General features: G+C 33.1%; 1 protein-coding gene across 1 annotated transcript in view; it reads left to right on the plus strand.

Moving 5' to 3' along the window:
• Positions 1–12,258: 12,258 nt before the first annotated feature.
• Positions 12,259–24,137, plus strand: part of LOC125055616 (fatty acyl-CoA reductase wat-like) — a 38,509-nt gene continuing 26,630 nt past the window's right edge. The window contains exon 1 of the mRNA XM_047658075.1: positions 12,259–12,396. The gene's annotated coding sequence lies outside the window, so the exon portion shown is untranslated. The remainder of the gene's footprint in view (positions 12,397–24,137) is intronic.

The raw sequence follows: 24,137 nt of genomic DNA on the forward strand, positions 1-24,137 counted from the left end.
TTATAGAGAAGTTTCTTTATAGGGAGAGAATAATTAGTGTATAAGTATTGAGTTAAACCAAATAAAGATAGCTCATAATATAGCTCATACGCTATAGAGAGTTTGGTTATAACGAATGACGTTATAAAGAATTTACACTGTATTTGTAAGTCTCGACTTACTTCACTTCACTTTATTTTTAATGGCGACTTCTGAGACTCGACTTAGAACCTTACTCAAACTCATGTGTCTATATCCGTCAAAAATATATCAATCAATGTCAAAAGTCTCTAGTCAATGCCCGTTGATATATTACGTCTGATTGACAAGTGACAGTTGAACGAAATGTTTAGTCTTGTGTCATTTGTTTGAGATTCTCCAAGATTATATTATCTCACAAAATGAGGGAAAGATCTCGCACATGGATGTGAGTATAAGGACTTTGTATAAATATTAAATAAAAAAATTATAAACAAGAATGTGATTCACGAACGCTATAAGTAAATTACTGCACACGATTATTTATGTAATTGGATAACCAAAATGCGTGAAATCAGAAACTATGTAGTTTTCCTCAATATTTATAATGGTTATAGCTTAAGTGATTAAATGTAAATATGTACAAATAAATTTTATAATTGTTTATTAGTTTTTTTTGTATAAAATATGAAACCTTATACCCAGAACAAATGAAGTGGCTTTGCGCCATCTAAACAGGTATAGTATCAAGTCTAGTAGGTTTTAAACCAACTGGATTCCAGTGGGCTGAAGTATTTCCGAACCGTATTGACTTAGGGAGCAAAAAAAGAGAGTAACAATTCTTAAGAGGCAGGTAAGGTACTTGAGAGCCTTCTGCCATTGTAATTGTCCATAAGTGATAGTATCACTTAACATTAGGTCTCTAGTACACTCTACTACTCATTTGCCTGTTCTATAAAACATAGTTAATGCCACAGTAGACGTTCTCTTACATTCAAATTCCGGGGGTTTCTTTGAAATTTTCATGTGGAAGTCCATAGTTTAAATTCCGGGAGAATAGTCGTTGATTATGACATTATATTAAATACTAGCTATTCTCAAAGATTTTACTATGCACAACATGAACACGCGTGATATTTGACTATTATTTTAAAACTGATGCAATTAAATGAGGTCAAAGGTTTTGATTGAAACGTACTAATGACGAACGTGTTTAGGTAAAAATTGGATCATGACTTCTACTCCTATAACCCCTGGATGGGGCCACAGAATCTCCATCGCATACTTACTTGTATAAGCATATTTTTAAACCTATTTATTTCTAATACACAAAGACATTGGTTCAATTTAGTAATAACAGTTCATTACTCGTAACAATGCGCAATAAAATATTAAACTGACAATTTCAAAAACTATAAATTTAAACATTTCAACTGGAATAATAAGATTCTCCATTAAATATAATATTAAAATAAAACATCGCCGGAGGTGCAATAGGTTAAAGTAAATAATTCATTACGTGAATTTAATTCATGATTGTATAAATAATGATCCAATTAGCAGTCTAGAATGTATAAATGAATGTGTAAATCGAATATTGTTCATATCTAAATATAAACGTATTTTAAGTAGGTTGAAAAGTTATCGCAGCTCATGCACCCCTATTTTAGTGGGTGAGTTGCCGGCCTTTGAGGGAGGAGTATACTATTTCTGTCCCCCATAATACGGGGGATAGCCTGAGTGAGCACACCCAGGGACGGATTCTCCAGCATAGAAGTGCCTGGCGTAAAATTATTCTGTTTAATTTCGAGAGGAATGGAGGAAAGATTCTGAGAGGAAGAGGATCAGCATCCGGGAGTCCCATACACACTTAACGACTCACGTCCCACAAGGCCACTTCACGCTTGTTTTCAGTAGGAAAGTGGTATTCCACCGATCGTATCGGCTCATTCGGCTAATGCAGAATGTCACTTCCATTAGTTGAACTAACTGATAAGATTATTACTAATATTGTTATTATACATTGGGGCTGATGCAGATTTGGGGCAAAAAATTACCACCCACTACAGGTACCGATCACTTAGGGTTAAAAATACTTTACGACTTATTCTAAGTTCTAAAGAATATACATAAAACTCCGTCAAGCATTTTCAGAGGAGTGTGAAACATTACTCGAGAAGTTTTATAATTTATACGATAACTAGCTGCACCCTAACACGCTTCGCTGTGCCAATCGAATTGGGAATTGCAATATTTTAAATTGAAATGGTCCTTCACCTTTGAAAGGCCCCGTTAAAATCGTTGCTTCCACTACGTTATTTAATATTTTTTTTGTTACAATGTAATTGGGAACGAATATTGTTTCTCGTGTGACTGCGCCATTACTATTGCGGTTGTCAGCGAGTGTTTTCCTCGTTTCCGGCAGATGGCGCGGTCACTGGTACACAGCTGATCGTTAAAAAACCATTTTTTCGCGGTCGCGGATATGTGGCTGATACAAAAAATAGATAAAAACAATCCTTGATGCGGATTATATATCATGCTGAAATTTTAGCTCTATCGGTGCAGAACTTTTTGAAGCGTACTAACTTAACATTTTTATATATATAGTTAGTGGAAATCAACTCAGTCTTTAAATTATTATTAAAAAAGAACAATGACAATGTTTGATAAAATTATAGCTGCATTTTTAAATATTTTATTGTCAACAAATTAGGTTAGGTAAATTAATGCAAGTACGCAAAATTTTTACTCGTTCCAAACAATACAGAATATTTTCATAATGAAACGCGAAGTGATATGAGCTCGCTTGGTCACGTGAGTCGAAATCGAGTTATCGTTGCTAACAGTCGCTTATTTACCCGGAAGCTTGAAAAAGAACGTCAGAGTTTTGGTTGTGAATAATTTATACTCACGTTTGGTTACATCTGCCGAAAAGTCATTAATATTATTAGTCATTAATTTACTTAACTTTAAAAATAAAACGACCCCACATTACACATTCATTGGAAACATGTTACCACAGAGCAAAGAAAACTTCACATTTCCAAGATTCCCCCTTATGTTGATATGAAAACCTCATACATATATCGTTTTCGTGGCTTAGTCGATTGGCAGTTTTTGCCACGCACATCCTCTATGTTGACCAGCTACCCACTAAAGTATTTCCGAAACCAAAAGGCATGCCCGTTACCTCACGATGTTTTCCTTCACCGTTCGAGCGAATGTTAATTAACATAGAAAGAAGGTCATTGGTGCACAGCCGGGGATCGAACCTACGACCTCAGGGGTGAGAGTCGCGCGCTTAAGCTACTAAGCACTCTTCTAATATAAATGAGAAAAGGCAATAATTGAATAGCGCTAAAGCCACTGATTTATGTAATTTTTGAAGTAAACCTCCTTTAGGCGCACGAGGGTAAATTTTTTACTACTAATACTACTTAATAATACTAGCGTCACGAAGATGTGCATCGTTTTTGCGCAGGGAGAGAGCGATTGAGAGAAAGAGCGAGAAAGGCGAATTACCTTATAGAAATTCTATTTTTAAAATTAAAATTTCGTAAAGAGAATTTATGAAATATTACTATTTTATATTTTATGCAAAATAATGTATTGAAATCTCAAATGACAAATTGTAAATTAAAATGCCACGTGTTTTTATTATCTAAGAAATAAATATAAAAAAATATATAATTTGTATTATCGACACTTAATATTTTAATGATAATTAAATTCATGAAATTCCTAACATATCTTTTTCCCTCTAAGTCTCGGAAATCTAAAGTTTTAGATTTGTATAAATATAAACAAGACTTAAAAATTAGTTTGCCAAAGAAGTGTCACTTCTGACATGACGAGTACTTTGTACGCACGCACTTTTTTTTATTTTTATTTAAAAGGTAGGTACCAGGATTAGGTATTTAACGAGATCACTAAGTGACACCCTGAACAAACAGTCATATTTCGGGCTAAGCCTCGTTTCTGAATTTGTTCAATAGTTCTTTAGTTACACGAAAATCACGTTAATGAAGTGGGATGACTTTGCAGTACAGTAATTTGTAATAAGGATTAAAAAATATAATGTATAACAACGCAAACAATATTTCGTACAAGAGGATTCTCCGTCAGTTTTCGCATCTCATCATTTCAGCATCAAAAAGTAACAACCGTTACTAAGGTATTATATATGCGAAAGAGGTTATCGTATGTTTAATTTAGCAAGTTTGAAATTTATCATACACTTAAATTTTGTAATAAAAAAAACCTTCCAAATGTTTTGTTAGCCAGCAATTTAAAAATAATAATTTATTGGCAGCAAAACAAGTTATAAGAACTTGGATCTCAGGCCCGTGGCGCTTGTGAGTTTCTATTCACATTAAAAAATTGTGAATAGGTTTCTAAACAGATGAAATCGTATTTATACTTTTTTTTTTAAATATGTATTACTAGATATCGTAAAACAAATACATTTCTAAAAAAATACTTACTTAAAAGTGTTAAAATGCTTTTGAAATATTCTTTACGTTTTAGCAGACTTTTTTTTATATGTAACAATTTGAAAACGGGCAGGAGACTCACCTGATGTTAAGTGATACCGCCGCCATTAGACACTCTTATTTCCACAGGGCTCGCAAGTGCGTCGCCGGCCTTAAGAATTGGTACGCTCTTTTCTTGAAGGACACTAAGTCGAATTGGTTTGGAAATACATCGGCTGGTTCCATATAGTGGTGGTGCGCGGCAAAAACTACTCTAAAAACGCTCAGTTGTGGAACGTCGGACGTAGAGGTGATACGGGTGGAATTTCGTATTTTACCTTGATGTTCGATGAAACTCAGCTACAGGTATTAATCCGAATATCTCCTCTGAACACTCTCCGTGGTAAATGCGGTAGAAGATGTAGAGAGGCCCCACATCTTTACGCAACACCAAGGCATCAAACTGGTCGAAAATTGACTGTACCAACTAAGACTTCATTTAGATGTGGAGCGAACGAAACAGCTTCTTAAAGTAGTTCTATACCATTGGAATATCCCACTGTTAAACTCTTAGAAAAACGATATTGAATTTTACACATATAATCTAGACGGCTTCGTAAATCTTCGTTAAAATCGAAAAGTGCCCATCAACACTATATGTTTCTAGCAGAACCATTATAGAAAACTTTGTGTGCTTAGGAAATTCAACATAAAAAATGCAAACCCAGACTGGTTTACTGGTTTTCGCAATTTATAATGTTGATAAAAAAATGTGGACGAATTATACGGCATAAATTTAAAAACATAAATTTATCAAGTTGGCCTATGTATTCATTTAGAATTCATAAGACAATATATTATTATTATGTTATATAACCATTTCATAACATGATCAATGCCATCGACTTATATACAACAAATACACAAAAAAGCTGATATGTTTTTGTAGGATCAGTTATTTTTAGTACTATTCTGGCCCGCCTCGTACGTCAATCAATAAATAATAAAATCCAGTTTTTAAGTGTTTATTAAACTGGTTTTCCATAAATCATACAACAAGAATTCGAATCGGACTTTACGGCATGTATAGAGTTGCGTCATTGCTACCCGGTTCGGATTAAATTGCCGGTTTGGATGTTGGAGTTTTATCACCTCATTCCTAACGCGTAAGGCTATCAGTCGCACCTGCTGTGATGATACTTTTGATGGGGCCCTATCAGTGAAATCGTCACGTTATACTCAGTTTAATTTTAATATCTAAACTTCGAGATTTTCAGCGTACTCAATTACACGTTGCATATGTCCCACTAACGGCCATAGGTCTCCTCTCTTAGGCGAGAGGGAATGGTATGTAGTCCCCACGCTAGCCCAATGCGTATTGGAGACTGCACATTCATCCATAGAACATAATATCTCTTGGCCAGGGGCCCTCTTGCGTCGGGCGCCCGTGGCATTTTGCCAGCCCTGCCACTATTGTTATGCCACTGGATACTGCAGACACTGCAGACTTGTGGGACATCCGTCCCATGGTAGTATGAGAGTTATAGAATAGAGAGATAACTACATTTTAATTCGATGGTTAGTCACAAGAAGTCGTTTTTTTTAGATTTTTATTACACTAGGACTGCTGAATCGTTTAATATACGTAAGACAGTCAATAGACTGGCTGGAAAACGAATAAAAAAATGGAATGTTGTAAACATGACAACAACAAAACAGGAAATGAGAATGAAGTTCTCGCGGGTTTACGCGGGAAAGTATTATTAACAGTTAATATCATAATGTAGGGACTTAATATAAAAAAACTAAAATTCATAATATGTAAATCTAAATTAGCTAAATTATTGTTTATGAACCTATGAAGCTCAATGGAATATAACTATAGTTTTCAGATTTGCAACAGATTACGAATGTGGTTAACATTCACTACGTATATTCCATGGAAAAAAACAAAGATTATACAATTCTTCGAATTCAAAGTCACGATACTTATATATTAAAATCAGCCAATAAATTGCATTTCGCATGTGTTGTTATCGTCAAAGGGTTTTTCCGAACTGGTACTTGACAAAGCACTTTTTTAAAATCAAGTTATTAAACTTTTTTTTAAAAGATTCCATTTTCATCTGTATGAATGTGATATTTTTTAAATTAAATAGTAATATGATCTATTTAAACTAGATAACCCCGTTCTATGTATTTTTCATAAATTTATCTGTAACTAAATGTCATATCAAATGTTATATGACTAGGTATTTCAACATGGGCGCCTATGTACTGTTGACAGTTATTTACAGAAATGACAGGATTTTTGTAATAACTTTCATGGTTTACACACGAATATTTTCTTAGTTCATAGAACGTCTTTTAAATTATTTAATTTAAAAACAATTTAGCCTTTTTCATTCTTAAGTTATATTTCTTAGAGCAATAAAATGTCCACGTATGGACGTTTCTAAGGTGAGCGCGGCCTTACAGTGATTTTCCAAAGTTCGAAACATTTGAAACGCGTTCACGTTCACGTTTATAAACATGACCTTCCCGCCATTTTTTATTCCTCAATAGATATTAGATGCTAAAATTTTGTTAGGTGTAAGTTTCCATATTTTTTCAAACAAAATGTTTGGAGTTAAAGAGTATCAAAGTCAAATAGATAAACGAATAATAGATACGAAATTTCCTATTTGTATAATCCTAATATTTCTTTTTTGTATAATCGAAATTGATTCAGATTTTTGTATCTGTTTCGTGATATTTTTTTTCTAAGTAGGTGATCATCCCTCTGTACCTTATATACACCGTCGACTATTTGGGTCTAAGCCCTAAGGCATGCTGGTATCCTTGCGATGTTTTCCTTCATCGTACGAGCAAGTGCTAAATGTGCACATAGAAAGAAAAATCCTTTGATGGACAATAGTGGTGGTGGTGGTGGCCTTCATCTCCTACCATACTAAGGCCCTGGGTCATAGATTTCACACATAATTTATACAAACATAAACCTTGATAACTCTGTGCTTATAAAAAATATTGGAAAACACGCGACTAGTGACGTAAAACACAAAAAATTTTTTTTGGTAAATAAAGTACAGGTATAAAAAATAAACTAAACTAAGACAATTAATTAAAAATTCCAACAGCTTTTAGTTGAAAACCAAAGGCCTTGCCATATCTGGAATTTTTATTCAAGGATAATATTTAAAATATATGGATTTAGATGGACTTCTTTGTATAGAAATAAATGTAAATTCTACTGCGTGGCAATTAACTAGCTGTTCCGCTCGGCTTCGCACCGGTTAATATCTTATTCAAAATAAATTTGAGGACTACTTAAATGATCCTAATCCTTGGGATTGAATTGCTCCAGTTCAAACAATTTGTATGACAATACCTGGCGATTAAAAAGAGTGACGGAAAGTTTCTTGCCAGTTCTTCTTACCCGCTCTACGCCCTTGAATTGCGAACTGGTAGTAAATGTAAATTTACGATTAATTTAACTTGACGATTCAAAAGTGTACTTGGTTACCCACTTGAATAAAGATATTTTGAGTTTGAGTTTGAGTTTGAAATATTGTAAAAAACCGCTTAATTTTTTTAATGACCATAGAGTGGTAATTTTGCATGATTTTCATTTGTATTACTTTTTTTTAATTACGCAAAGTAAGTATATCAAAGAATGTCAATTTCAGATGTGTTCGCTTCAATTTTTTAAAATTAATTCCAGTCAAAAATTTGTAGGATTAGTTAGTAGTATGTAAATTTTAAGGCAAATATAAAATAGTAGGTTGTTTGATTATATTTATATTTAAAAAATAACAGTAAGTGAGGGAAAAACAGACAGTTTTTTTAACTTCGTCGAGACTTTTGACTGTTGCCGATGTCTCCCGGTGCTTTACATTTGAGTCTGTTTTCAGTTGCAGATGAGGCAAAGAGAGCCGGAAAGACTTGGAGTGAGGTGAAATACGGGGCTCAAGACCGAACGCGATGGAGATCCACTGTGGACGCCCTCTGTCCCATCTAGGGGTTATAGGCCATATTATACCACGACAAGTAAGTCGTACCAATGACGGTAATACTGCTAGAAGATTTTTTTACCATGCAGAATGTTCTGCTGAAATCGCTGGAGTGGATTTAAATTTGATTAACCGGTGTTATATAATATTACAAGCTTTTCCATCAGGTGCTGAAAAATTTGGCAATTCTGCCCTGGAAACTGCCTGAATGTATGTGAGTAATAATGAATGGTACTACATGCTATCTTCAGTTTACAAAACTTTATTTCATGGTGAAAGTATCATTAAGTATTTTGCTGTGCTTCCTGTTGGTCAACTTTCAGAATATGCAGAAAATATCGCCTACATCATGCCGGGAAGTGCTCTCGATGATGACAAATGAAGATGTATTTCATACTCTTCTTTACAGATCAGATCCGTACATTTCCAGCTTTAGTAAAACATATAGCAAAAGTGTGAAAATACCCTATCTCTTTCAAAAGTGAACGAACTCATTGTGGATCCCGAAGTTTACAAAGTGTAATTAAGCATAATGTACATATCAATATACATATATATTCAAGGACTTAGGTATAAATTTTACAAAATTTGTTTTTACGTTAAATATTTTATAAAATAAATACTAGTAATTACTTCTTGAAATAGGTATGTGCTTTGTTATTGTTGTTTCATAATAAAGTTATCAAAAAACAACTTATTATTCACTATATTGTCGATAAGGAAATAAAATAAATGACAATTTCTTTAAACTGTTGTTTTGATCATTTATTTATACATACATACTCTAATAATAAATATTTGAAGTCTTGTCTTGAAAAATAATAAAGTTATCGATTTTTGATATGAAAAGCCACGATTTTCCATAGTGCGCGTATCCGATTTCCTACTTGCGACGACTGTCAAGACTGGACATCTGAAACGAGCGCTATGTGAGGAGCGAAACAGCCTCAGTCACAAAAATGTTTTTCAAACATGCAATCGCGGCATACAAACGTCAAAAGTCCAAGGCGCGTCACACCTCACATGGCGCAGATCCTGTCGGGCCACGAGGCTTTTGGACACTATTTACACAGATTCAAACTAAACACTAGAACCGCGTGCGACTGTGACGAAAGCACCGACCAAGCTGTGGTTCATTTACTTGTTGACTGTCGGACTTTCGAAAGAGCCAGGTGCAATCTGGAGCTCGAGATTGGCCGGCTATCCGACATATTGCACAGATCGCAGCTATAAAAAATCTGTCATAAAATTGTCAAATATGCCACAAAGATAAATAGCACAAGAGGTACCGTGGATCCTGCCGGCCAGCGGGCTTCTCGCCCATAAATATTATGAGGATATTTCCGGAGAAGTAGTCGCCCAGGTCCGGGGGGAAACGCCTTTTAAATAAAGTAAGTCCTTTTTTTAGGAAAGGGAGACTTGACACTCCCCTGCTGCCTGGATTCTCGGCCACATATCTGCGTGATTGTGTACCTAATATGCTACTACGTAGGGGTCCCATATAATAAAAAAAAAACATATAAGCGCTATGAGCCTATGAATACTTATAACTCCATCTGCATACGCTGCGGAAATTCATTAAATATAAGTCTTGTTGGTTTAAAGGTTAAAAACTAAATAAATGAAAATTAAGCCATAATTTAGCATATAAAAGTTGTTTCTATTAAATCAAAATTTAGTGCTATATTTTCTTTAATAATTCATGTATTATTCAATACATTCGAATAAACAAGACAAAAATTCAAACTTAAAATAAAAATTAACATACAGAGATATGGCCCACGCAGTGTACATACAGGGTGTCCCAAAAAGAGTGTCAAGCGGTGGTCCAGAGACACCCTTAAAGGAACCCGAATAACCCACATGTACGTTGTACGATTATTTGTAGTTTAGGAGTTATAATTTTTGTTCCGAATTTTTGGGTGTATCTTTGAAAATAATGAAGATAAACAACACCTGTTTTTCTCTTTATTACTTAGCTTAAACACTAGCCTATTTGACATTAAAACATAAAACCTACAGTGTACGTATCATATAGATACACAATATTGTGTATCTACGATATACAATATTGCACCATTAATAAATCAGACATAATTAATGTAACAACACATCCGGGGCCTTAGTCAAGATGCCTTAACAGTAGTGTATGTAGTAAGTCAAAAACTAAATTTGTATGAAAACTTTTCGACACGAACTGTCATTTCCATACAAATTTAGTTTTCGATTTTATCGACAGTAATAATCAATAATATACCAGTGGCGCTAAAACCCTTGGTCTTTGACTTAGATTTCTGTATGTCTTTCGTGATCATTTGTTTTTACCAAACAAATGATCTGGTCAGTCTGGGCCTGACACACTCGACGTGTGGTTATTAGGCATGCCGGTTTCATGTTTTCTTTCACCGTACGAGCGAGTGTTGAATAAGCACTGAGGATATGTTTCCAAAAGTTGCAGTACCTCAAAAAATATTGAACAAAAAAAAAAAAAAAAAAAAAAAAAAATGAAAAATTCATAGAAGTGCAGGATTTGCGGGCCTCAGCGTTCATAGTCTTAATCCTCAATAAAGTATGAGTATGGCAGACATAATATGGATTGTTACGACCTTTTTTGGGTCTTTTTATATATGTCACTTCCTTATCTGGCTGTAAAGTATTTTAACACGGAAATTCTAAATAATGTTTTAGCTTTTATATCATACACACCCACACGTACAATATATCCGAATTAGGTATTACGTATTTATTTATAAGTATGGAAATGATTTTTTTAAAATAATTACAGCAACATAATACTTGCAAAATACATTATTTTATTTTATACTTAAATATAATACAAATTTACAGTATTTATAATTGTCTTAACCTATATAGTAAAAGAAAAATTATTAAAATTAATAATAAAAATACCTAAAAAGAAAATTAAAACAAATTTTATAATGTTTGGTCCCTGTGGCAGTGTACCTGTATTGCGATACTTATTCGTTGAGCGAAAGCACCAGCTCTGGGGTTATCGGTACTATTTACCAGGCGCTACTTAAATCTTTAATAGCGCCTGTGCACTTGAACCTCACGGCCCAAGAGTTTCTACACCAAAGGGAACAAAATCGATGTTGAAGGAAATACTTTTATATTTGAGCCGTTAACTATTTTCCGCATCCTCTGCTTTTGCTGATTTTTCTTTTTAATAATATTAGAACCTTTTTGTATATATATATTATGTATTTCATCTTTGGCTATATGTTAAGTTTAAGTGTTTTATGTTGGATATAATTTATGTAAGCTGTTAGATTACAAAATAAATAAATTTAAAAAAAAACTAAAATTTCTAATAAAAATGTAACAGCGTAAGAAAATAAAATAGTTGTCCAAATAAGAGTAGTGAAGAGTTTCTTCTCGTCTTTCTTTCATTCTTCGCTTGAGAACTGGCATTAAATATTAATTTAGAATGATTTAAAAATGACAAAAGCTAATACAAAAGTCTTTATTCATTATAACAATCAAATGTAATATAGTATTTACAATTTTCTTAACCTACATAGCAGTAATAAAATAATTAAAAAAAGTTATATGGACATAGATTTATTTACAATAATTATTTGCAAAAATGGTTTATACAAATAAATATTTATAATACCAATGACTACGAGATACAATTTTAAAATAATTCTAAATTTAAATAATAGGCAAGTACAACATTGATGTGCGATTTAACGCGCGCGTAATCGCTTAATAAACATGAGTATTTTTATGGATTTTTTTTAGATTGAGTACAAATCAATAAAAGCCTATCTTACTTCCCTGTAGCTTGTTGACAAACTCTGTTTGCTCGATCCCTGACGGCAGCATAATGTCAATAGTCTAAGGCTTTGAGCCGCTTACACCAATTCGCTTAACAGTTTGTGAACAGTGTCCGAGGAGATAACGCGAAGTGGTTGTTATTCATCGCAAAAGTAAGTTTTTTTTTAATATTATTACAAACTTATAAGCTTCAACGTATATTTTTAACAATTAATTTAATTTAATTTAATGGTTTTATAGAATTTCATTAAAGTTAAAATTATATTTAAATAAATAAATGCATTGAAAATAGTCAGAAATTTGAATATTTAAAATACTATTAGATCTATTGTTTATTTGAGAAAATTATAGATGTGTATACTGTATTATTCCAATTTTATTGGAAGTGAGCATTATGTTTCTATATGGTAATTAACTATTTAATTAAAGGAAAATTAGTTTAATGTCATTATATATAAAATAACTAAAGTTATGATGCATTATAAGTAGCATAGACTATAAAACGAGGAAAATAAATGTCCTCTATTCAAGGCTTCTTCATGGCTTAGTCCTACATGGCGTATACCAGACGTGTTGGATAGGTTTCCGGGGATTTTTTTGGGAACTAGTTACATTCCTCGAAAGCTTTATTTCCCAACAACCGTCACAGAACTGTCCCATCAGGTGGATTTTCTAGAGTTTAAACTTATTCTAAAATATATCATTTAAATAATTTAACACTTTGTATAATTTCTGTCTCTGCAATGTTGTCTAAATTTCTTTTTTTTATTATTATATCTTTTTTAGTTTTTCTCTTACTAGGGTTGCCTGGAAGAGATCGTATTGTGTTATATTGCAATGAAGTGTGAATAAATAAATATATTATAGGGATGACACCGTTTTATATTATTGTGATGTTTTTGTACATTTGGACACATTATTGTGGTGCAAATAAAAAAGGCTAGCTGTTTAGTGTATTAGAATTGTTGGATTTAGCGGAAATATACTAGATTCTCAGAAGTTTCCATTACTCGAACTTATGGAAATTGCGAGCACTTGTTATGAAAAACGAATAATGAGTTTAGAAATGAAATCAGATGAAATAATTCGAATTTTTGTATTTAATGGAAATATTCTAGTTTTTCGGAATTTTCCATTACATGACTTATGAACTACGACTTTTTGACGTAGTTATGGACTCAGGAAAAATAGCACATTCACTTCTGAAGGTGAATCAAAAGTGTTGATGCTTCTGAAAAATTTACTGATCTCAAATCAAGGGCGTAGAACGGAGTAGAAATTTAACTCTGTCACTCTTCGTAATATGTAAATCTGGATTGTTAATAATTTAAGATTATAGATCGAGTATAAAAAGTGGCCGGCCATATTTTCCAAAACTTTTGTTAGAAGGTGGCATCATGCCTATAAGATCTTTTTTTTTATTTTTTATTATTCATCTATTCTCTTCATCTGTTATAGTTTGAGACTTAGACGTTTACCAGACAGCAAGGTTTTTTATTAGGCAGCATGGTACTGTCAAAATCTCCCCTTTCCTTAGAAGGGAATTTCTTTACTTAAAAGGCTCAGGATATTTATGGGCGTGTCGTCCCGCGGGATTCGCGTTACCTCTTAGGGTTTTTATCTTAGTGTCATATTTTGTTTTGGCCACACCAAAACCTTGCAAGCATATGGTGGTTTCTAAATGTTAAATATACGCTACAACCTTTTTAGGTCTGGGCCTCAGATTTCTGTATCTGTTTCATGATAATTTGTCAATCTAATAGGCAGGTATGTGATCAGCCTCCTGTGCACACGCCGTCGACTTTTTGGGTCTAAGGCAAGCCGGTTTCCTCACGATGTTTTCCTTCACCGTTCGAGCGTAAAAAGAATCATAGAAAGATAGCCCATTGGTGTACAGCCGGGAATCGAACCTACGACCTCAGGGAAGTGGTGCGCTGAAGCTAGGCCAACACTGCTCTTGGTTTCTAAATTTAAGTGTATTTTACCTAATGTTAAAAGTAAATTTTTCAATACATTATCAAAGAAACTTCCATGCTCCTAATTAAGTTTTAGTAATAATTGATTGGCATAATAATAAATTATTATGGCAATCAATTCTAATAGTTAATAATATTAAGCCAGGTTTTTAATAAAAAACTTCACCGTTTTATAGCAACTACATTAAATTAAAACTACATTAATTTTTTAAAACAAAATTGATATTCAACAAAACGTGTTATTGATGACTATCATTAAATTTGCATCGCTAACATATTGTAAGTAGGTTAAATTATAATGATTGTTTATCAAATTACGTTGTCAAGGTAGTAAAAATATCAACACTAATTTGGGTTATTTATTTATTTATTTACACTTCGTTGCCAAAAACAAAGAATGAAACACAATACAAAAAAATTATAAAGGATGCAACGGGCGGCCTTATCGCTAATAAGCGATCTCTTCCAGGCAACCCTAGTTAAAGAGAAAAACTAAAAAAAAAGAAACATGATGCTTGCGAGAAGTGCAGAATCAAATGTTAATTACAAAAAAATATATATCTAAAGTAATAAAAAAAAATATATTAACAACAGACTAAAAACTTAAAAGCTAATCTTACAAATACATGGACAGTAAATAGTGATGTAAAAGGAAACATAAGATTTATACAGGATTTTATTTATATTGATTTATTATTATGATGATTATTATGATTATTTATTTTGATTATTTATATTGATCAGGATAGGATAAGGTTAAGAAATGATTATACAGAAGAGTTTTAACCGTTACTGTTGATATTTTTTCGGTATTATTGTATGGTGGATTCAATTTCCACACTTAGGTTCATTGTACGTAAATTAAATTAAAATCAACGCCGCATCGACATAAGATCCTTGAGCTTAGGATCGACTGACTCGCGAGCGACTATACGCGTTATACTTCTCCACGTCAGTCCTCTGGGGCCGCTAGAGTATTTGATGACTAACGCCCGAAGCCAATAACCTATCTCAATCCATAATCCAACATCTGAGATAGTAATCTTAATCCAAATGTTGTAACAAGTGTGTCAGTAACCAATCGACGAATTGTAATAGCCATCTGTCGATACAAGCTATCCATGGGAGCTCCTATCGGTGTCTGTGGATAGACCTTTGTATGAAAATGACAGTTAACGAAAGCTCGATTTCAACAGTTAATTATTTTAACAGATTTTTTAAATAATTAAAAAAACTGTTATGTTTTAAACATAACATGTATATTTTAATGTTATTTGTAAGGTTTTATTTACTTTATTTGGTTTACATTGCTTATTTATCCAATATGAGTGAAAATCGGTAAAATGGAACGACCAAGAACATTTTATCGTCGCCAAAAATGGATTGTCTTCGTAGGGTTTGGTTATTGGGATGCAGATAGGTCGATCGACTGTCACGGTCTGATCTCAGATTGTTTTCAAGCTGAGATTGTGGATTGATTTTTGGGTTCGGGCGTAATACGACTTATTAAGGTAGGCTGGCTAAATGTTAAGTGGTTCCAGTCCTGACTGTACATATTGGTTTCTGTTTCTTTAAACGCAATTAGTACTGGCTCGAACATAAGCAGGTAGGGAAACTGGCGATACAAAAATATATAAGACAATTTCGTTCATAAAAACAAATTATATTGGTGCTCCGATGCACTTTTGAACTTAAGACGTCAGAAAACACTCTGAAAACTAAACCAATAGCTCACGCACACCAATAAATATATTCATTTCCATCATACAAATATACAGTATACTAGTGGACCCGACAGACGTTGTCCTGCATGATATTTCAAGCAATTAGTAAAGCAAAGTATGAAAGTACCGACTGCAGCGCCATCTGGCGGGCTGATTTGTGAATCTAAACCATTCCCAGATCCCCTTGAACACACACAAAAATTTTCATCAAAATCGGTCCAATCATTTGAGAGAACTTCAGTGACATACACACTCACAGAAGAATTATATATATAAAGATAAGGATTAATAATAATAACAAATTTAAAGAATGTGGTCCCCGTGGCAGTGTACCTTAAATGCTATATTTCCACGATGTATTGCGATAGTTATTCGTTGAGCAAGAAAAGCACCAGCTCTGGGGTCACCATATCCAACGTCAACTTAAATCTTTGAATAGCTGCACACTTATATATTTAATAACTGTATCACTTTATACTTCTGTTAGATTTTTTTTAGTAAGATTCAAGATTTGAGTGGTAACGCTAGTATGTACTGATGTTTTTCCTTTTAATTTTTTTTGTTGTTCGCTTGGAATAACCCTTATTAAAAATAAAAGCCTCAATACTCAACCGAGTATTGGGATTCCCTTGGAACAGGATTTTCATTTATCTTTCTTAACACGTCGTTATTATACGTCAGTGAAGTCCGGCCGGAATGTCCACAACTTGTATTATATGTAAATTTATTTGTAAATTTGGTTGGCGAATTGAATAACTTTTCATTACAGAAGCAACGTCGAGCTATTAACGTAATTTGCGTTTATGACCGTTCTTTTTTTGTGTATCATTGCGAATGAGTCAAAGGTCATAAGTTCGATTCCTATTCAAATATAGAAAGCGTGAGACTCTCATGTCATAAGTTCGGATGTGCACCAATGGAGTTTCTGTGAGCTTTTAACACTCTTTCGTACGGTGAAGGAAAACATCGTGACGAAACCGGCATGTTTTAGACTCAAAAAGTCGTCGATGTGTTGGGGAACATGCCGGAACAGCCTAGCGATTCTGTAACTCACAGCAGTCATTTAACGATTTGGCATTCTGATAAATAATAAACTGCACACACTGAAAGAAAATTCATTGGCGCACAGCCGGGGATCGAACCTACGACCTCAGGGATGAGAGCCGCACGCTGAATCCACTAAGCCAGCACTGCTCAGAATATTTTAATTTATAATAATAATTTAAATAAATAACAAATTAAATGCAATTAATTAATGACAAAGTAAATTAATATAAACACTTATTGCATATAATTTAATAGTTTTTCCACATCGTCATTGTTTAACGCTATAAACGAGTCCGCGATAACACTTTTAATGTAAAATTGCTATAAGAGGTTGGACATTTTAATACGTAGTGGTATTTTTGATAAAAAAGTAATGCTAATATTTATTAAAATATTATAGACATATTAAATGCAAAGTTATGAATTAAATTAAAATATCAACAGTAATTTAAGATTATTTATTTATTTATTCGTTGCATTACAATATAACAATTTTATATAATTAAATTTAAAGGAGGGTAACTCTTCTATGCAACCACTGTAAGAAAAGAATTTTTTTTCAAATTAGTAATTTATTATTATTCTCTTACATTAACTGTAACATAAATTCTATCATTATGCGAATGTTGTTTTTAAATTATGTCCAATGCCGTAGCATCTTCCGTGGGGAACTTCATTCTGTTAATTTTGTGTCACGGTGCGCGCGGATCGTAAAATTTCACTCTCATCAATTTTTCATAACGCGCCCAAATAAGTATAACTTTTAAAAAAACTAAACAGGATCAAAAAACAAACTAAACTAATAAAGGATACATGAAAAAAAAAATAAAAAGTGCACATGAATCATAATAATTCAATTTAAGATCAGTCAGTTAGTAGTTAGTACGAAAGTTAGGGATACGATGTGGACAGGTAATGTTTGTACAGAAAAAATTAAAACGAAGAATGGTTATTCTAATTTTTTTTTAAATACCCGTTAATTCTGTTTTCATTACAATGGACTAGTGGCTTCGGCAGGCGCTTGCTTATACTCGACTAAATGCAAAAATCAACGACATGTGTCAGACAGAAGGCTGCTCACCTACTTGTCTATGAAATAAAAGTTATCGAGAAACGGATGCCATCTGAGGCCAAGACCCATGTAGGGTTGTAGCGCTACTGGATTATTATAGTGCGCACGCGCAGATTGCTTATATAGAAGATTGGCTATAAGATATAATATTTTATATATTATCAATTAACTGAAAGTACAGTTTCAGAATTGAATTTTTAATGTATTAAATGACTAATCTTTCTATATTTAATCAAAGTACATATTTAAAGATAACATGATATATAATTGGTTGCCTGGAAGCGATACAGCCGCCTGTTGCCCTCCTAATAAATAAATAAAATAAATTGTGCGTCGCTCATATTTCTTGTATATTTTATAAAATGTATTTGATAGCGCTAAACAATATGTTTAATTTAGAAAAGCTTTTGAATAGATTTACTTTTAAGTAATTTCGGAAAGCCGTAAAGTTTTATCCTCATTTGGGTTTGAAACAAAAGACGAAACTATAGTACGTTTCGTTTTACTGTTATTGGTCAAACGGAAAAACGGATCGTAACGATGCACAGACGACACGCGCCGTTCTTTCGTTGTACATTTTTATTCATCAGTTAAGCTTTAAGAAACCATTCAAACATGTTCAGCATAAAGTTTTACTATCCATTTCCCGTAAACAAAACAACAGCGCAATCAAAACTTTTCAAATACTGTGAGAAGATTATCGTTAGGTTTTAAATCAAACGTCGGTGAGCCAGGGTCTAATGTTAGTCTGTGTCAAAGTTTCTTTTTAATTTTGTGGGTGTTAAATGCCAAAAAGATCAACTTGACATTGACAGTGCGTCCTTTGCATAACAAGTTACGCTCTACGCTACAACGATTAACGAGCAGTTTCAATGACTTTAACCTTTGATTTTGTTCTTGTTACGCAAACAAGCAAGGCTCGTGTTTAATTTATGAATGAATGAAAATCGTGGCATAAGGCGCATATTTTTGTATATTTTTGTATTGATAATAAGATTTCTGTACCATTGAGCATTTAAATTATCATACAAAACACGAACTTTATTTTCCGAATAAAAAGGTGAAATTATTCAGACTGTATCCGATTAATTAAAAACGCTTTTACGCATGATGCGATAGAGTAACGATTTTTCAATGTGACACACTGATAATATAATTTAAGCATATATTAATTCATTATAATCACAAAAATGTTGAGGATGTACCTAACTATTGTCTGGCACTATAATACTATTAAAAATCTTATTTTAATAGAGAGATGGACAGTAAATTGACGGTTCTTCTCCTCCGTTCTACAGCTGTAAATTGCCCTTAAGGCCAGCGATATTACATATATATATATATATATATTTTGAAAAAAAATCTCATGTTATTTTATTTTGATAAAAAATTTTTTTTTCATTTTAAGAGTTTATAGAAATGCCTATTAAACATGTAATATAACAACCTTTCCCACTATTTGTATCAATACAATTAGACAGGCTATACAGTTTAAAATAACGTATTATCGAGAGTAATCTTTATAAAACATGGCTTTGAAACGCCAATGACATAACGGTTATGAAGTAAAATAGTATTTGTGTATTTTAAGATCTGTAAAAAACTTGACATTGTTTACGTGTTTACAAGCATTATATCGTATGACGCCATCTTGCCAAATGTTTTGGCGGGCTTTCGAAATTATGAAGGTTTAAATTGAATTATAGTGTAAACTCTTTATAACGCCATTCGTTATAACAAAAAAACTCAATATACATTTGTTTGGGTTGACACAAAACCCTTACATAAATTAACTCTTTATAACGCAAAAGCCAATCTCTATAACGAAGAATTATTTTCATATTTAGACATCAACATCATACTTAAGTGTAATTGTTTTTATAATCAGCTTATAAAACTAACCTTTTGAGGTGCCGAAATTTCTAAAAAAGGCACCTGAGGTCATAAACAGCCGTCACGCCTTTTTTATTGTTAATTGCATTAACATGTGTGGCACTATTCTTAGATTACATTGCCTGTAGGAAATTTTGGTCTCAGTTACTAAACGCACCACCGTCACCTATCGTGTATTATCAGTCGTAAACAAACTTTGAAACTGTCAAGTTGGAGTAAAAGAAAAGGATAATTTACCTATTGATAGTAAATTATTTTATTTTAATTACAATTGATAGTAAGTTATTGTAATTGGTTAAAAAAAAAAAAAATATTTCTCCCTAAAACGAAAACTCTCTATAACGAAAAGAAATGCACGGTCCCTTGAATTTCGTTATAAAGAGTTAATTTCAAATATTACTCTACTAAGTTAATATTTAGTTAAACAGCGTATTACATACTATAAGATCGTCAATCAGCTAATAAATGATTCATGGCTAATCCTATCAATTCAATCTTTACGGACATGTCCTTCTTTTCGTCATTGTTACATCAAGAGGAAAACGTTGACATAACTCATTGATGCTTCTCGAATGTTTAACGTTGAAACCACGAAGGAAAGAACGGATGGCCTTAGGTCGAATGTAGAAATATGCACTTTTGGAATATATAAAATAAAATAAATAAAACTAAAATAAAAATAAAAAGCCTTTATTGTTGTTAACAAGTTTTACACAGAGTAGTTTCGTGTGCCTAAAATTAATTTACTTATGACTAAAAAACACATTTTGACTATTAACTAGAGTTTAACTAATATACGTATACTAACAACAATTTGGAATATATATAGAGTGTTTAATCATAGGATTTGCTTTAAATGGCAGCTTTGTTGATTCAACAAAACTCGCATTTTCTATTGATTCACTTTGATACTACGTAGTCTTCTCTTAGTGATGAAAGTTCATGCTCTTATTTAACCGCACCTTGCTGATAGAAGTGAAACGTTTTCTTATTTATTTATACTTTATTTTACTACAAAAAATAACTGCTTTAACATGTGATGTGATGTAATAGTTGCAGGTGCTTACAACCATTTTGTGTAAATTGGTGATTTAAAAGAGCGCCAAGTATAGTTTCCGTTCATCTCGTCCGATCAAGGCCGATTTGAGAACTTAAATCTAAGTTTAGAAACATATTTTTACGACGTTCATAAGTGTACATTATTACACGAATAAATAATATTGATTCAATTTTTGCAATTAGCAAGTATGATTTATTTGTTGTAAAATTAGTGCGAGACTCCAGTACAAAAAATCTTAGAATCTAAAGGTAGAGAATCAATAACAAAATATTTTACATTTGTAAATATAGTCCTACGTACTACACACGTCACTTATAGTCCAGTTATGTAAATGATATAATCAATCTGCGCTATTAAAGAATGTTTAAACAATGGAAAGTTTATATGTAATTAATATTAATGATAAGCAGTGTTGGTCTAGTGCAGAGTTCCCCAAACTTTTTGGTGTCGTAGACCCCTTGCCATGTTTTTCCGTGTTGGGTAGACCCCCTACTTACCTGATATTGATTTCCTTAAAATTTCTAACTGTAGTGAAGTTTAGTGTTAAAAACTTAAAGTAAAAACACATGTTAATTTATACATTTATTAGTTGAATTTAAATTAAAACTACTCAAAATAAAATTTTGTAGCATTATGTAAAATATACGTAGCATTAAATAAACATAAAATTACATAAGCAATAAGTCAATATAATGTATGTTTTGATTATAAGATAGTATGATGTAAGTAAATAGGTACTATCAGTGTATGTGTTGAGATCCACTATTGTGGACCCCCATTTTCATTTCATGGGCCCCCAAACTTTTTTGTCGCTGACGTAGACCCCTTGCAGGTTGTCATAGACCCCTAGGGGTCGATATAGACCACTTTGGGAATCACTGGTCTAGGGGCTTCAGTGTGCGACTCTCATCCCCGAGGTCGTAGGCTGGATCCCCGGCTGTGCACCAATGGACGTTCTTTCTATGTGCGCATAAATACATTCCCTCGAACGGTGAAGGAAAACATCGCGAGGAACCGATTTACCTAGTGGCGTAACAATACATTTAGCAGGGCTGGCAAAATGCCACGGGCCCCCGGACCCAAGAGAGCCCCTGCCTAAGAGATATTATGTTCTATGGATGAATGTGAAGTCTCCAATACGCATTGGGCTAGCGTGGAGACTACAGACCATTCCCTCCCGTAAGATAAGCCTTTGGCCATTAGTGGGACACAGGGACATATACAACGCGTAATTGAGTACGCTGAAAATCTCGAAGTTTATTAAAATTAAACCGAGTACAATGAAACGATTTTTACTGATAGGGCCCCATCAAAAGAATTGCCACGAAAGAAGATTTGCCACGGGCCCTACATGGTAAAGTTACTGGGCTTACCTTAGACCCAAAATGTCGACGGCGTGCGTCAGACACAGGAGGCTGATCACCTGCTTGCCTATTAACAAATGATCATGAATCAGATACAAAAATCTGAGACACACACGGACTTCATACTACTGCTATGAGACAAATTTCTGAAGGCGTCTATAAATATAAGACAAAAAGTGACAATATTTTATTGCTAAATATAAGCAATATGGGGTACAGCATGCAAAAACAAACAAGATGCAAACGCTACAAAATAAATTAATAAAAGCACTATTTAGATACAATTTTTTAACACCTACTAATAAAATCTATCAATAAACCAAAATTATGACGATTAAACGACTATATTATGTTTATAGCACCTGTAACTTAATTTAAAAAAAAAAACTCTCCATAGTAGCTTATCATTTAAAAAATCAAATACACCACTACACGCAATACTCGTCGAGTATTGCTTATTTTGCCGAAGCCGCGCACAAATTATTTAAAGAAGTCTTTTGAGTATGAGGGTGTGCAATTGTTTAATCAATTACCCTCTAAAATTCGTAATATTTGCGTGTTTAATCAATTCAAAAGGTCATTAAAGATTCATATTAGAACAAGCCTAATAATCTAAAATTGGGATAGCTGATGGCGACGCGTATCTCGTTCGTATATATTAAGTTTCTCATGTAAATAAAGATACATTTTTTATAATGAGAAATAAAGTTCTTTAAACATTAAACATTCTAAAGCGCAAATTTAGCCCTACATGGAGTACTTCTACCTCTATTATTATGGTCTAAAGAATTGTTTAGACTGCGGCTAAATTTTATTATCGGACGGCAATAATTCCATCTTCTCCATATCGACGCCTGATGTAAAAAATAGCATTTTCCAAGGCACTTTCTGCTGCGCATCATCTCTTTGCCATCTGGAGCCAGCTGTCTGTAGAGACAGCTAGATGCAGCAGACGTAGCAGACGGATACGACTTAGGGGCCTTCAAGAAAAGAGGATTCCCTGAAACATGACCCCGCTTTTGCAGGTGTGAGCGGTGGTTATCACTTTATTCAAAGTGACCTGCTTCTTTGCCTCTGTCCCGTAAAAATACCTTTCAGATATTTTTTTACTTCTCGAAATGGCGTTGAATCTACATACCCGATACATAAGCTTTTTAAGTAACACGTGAATTGTAAACTACAATCGCCTTCTAATTATTCATTTAAAAATATTCAAGTTCAAAGACTCAATAGGTTGATTATGTTTGCGCACACAATGTTAATTCCCCTAATAACAAGACAAACATCATTTTTTGCAAATTACACATTGACGTATTTGTGAAAACGTGAATTTATTTTGAGTTGAGGTTCGCGTCGCGTTAGAGGTTTTTCAAGTATGTATTTTTAATAGATTTTGAATTAGCCTGTCCTTTTTTTACGTGTATTCATTTGGCATTGCGAAAACCCTCCCACGGCGTGACTGCTTAGTTCAGGAGGGTTATGAGGGACTCGTTATTGTGTATATCTGTCACCGTAAAATTGTAAAAACCGTTAGATTGTAATCTATCTCGCGAGATTGTAAACTGTCGAAAGATTGTCAACTCAACATACTGCTTGCAATTTAACGTATTATTATTCGGTAGTTATATGAAATTGTTGGGAAGTAAAATTAATCTGTAATTGACCAAAGAAGTTTGAATGATAACTAAGTTAGTGTAGTACAATCTACCGAATACCGATAACCGATAGATTACAATCTAACGGTTTTTACAATTTTA

Source organism: Pieris napi, chromosome 13 (assembly GCF_905475465.1).
Source record: "Pieris napi chromosome 13, ilPieNapi1.2, whole genome shotgun sequence".
Classification (NCBI taxonomy): Eukaryota; Metazoa; Arthropoda; class Insecta; order Lepidoptera; family Pieridae; genus Pieris; species Pieris napi.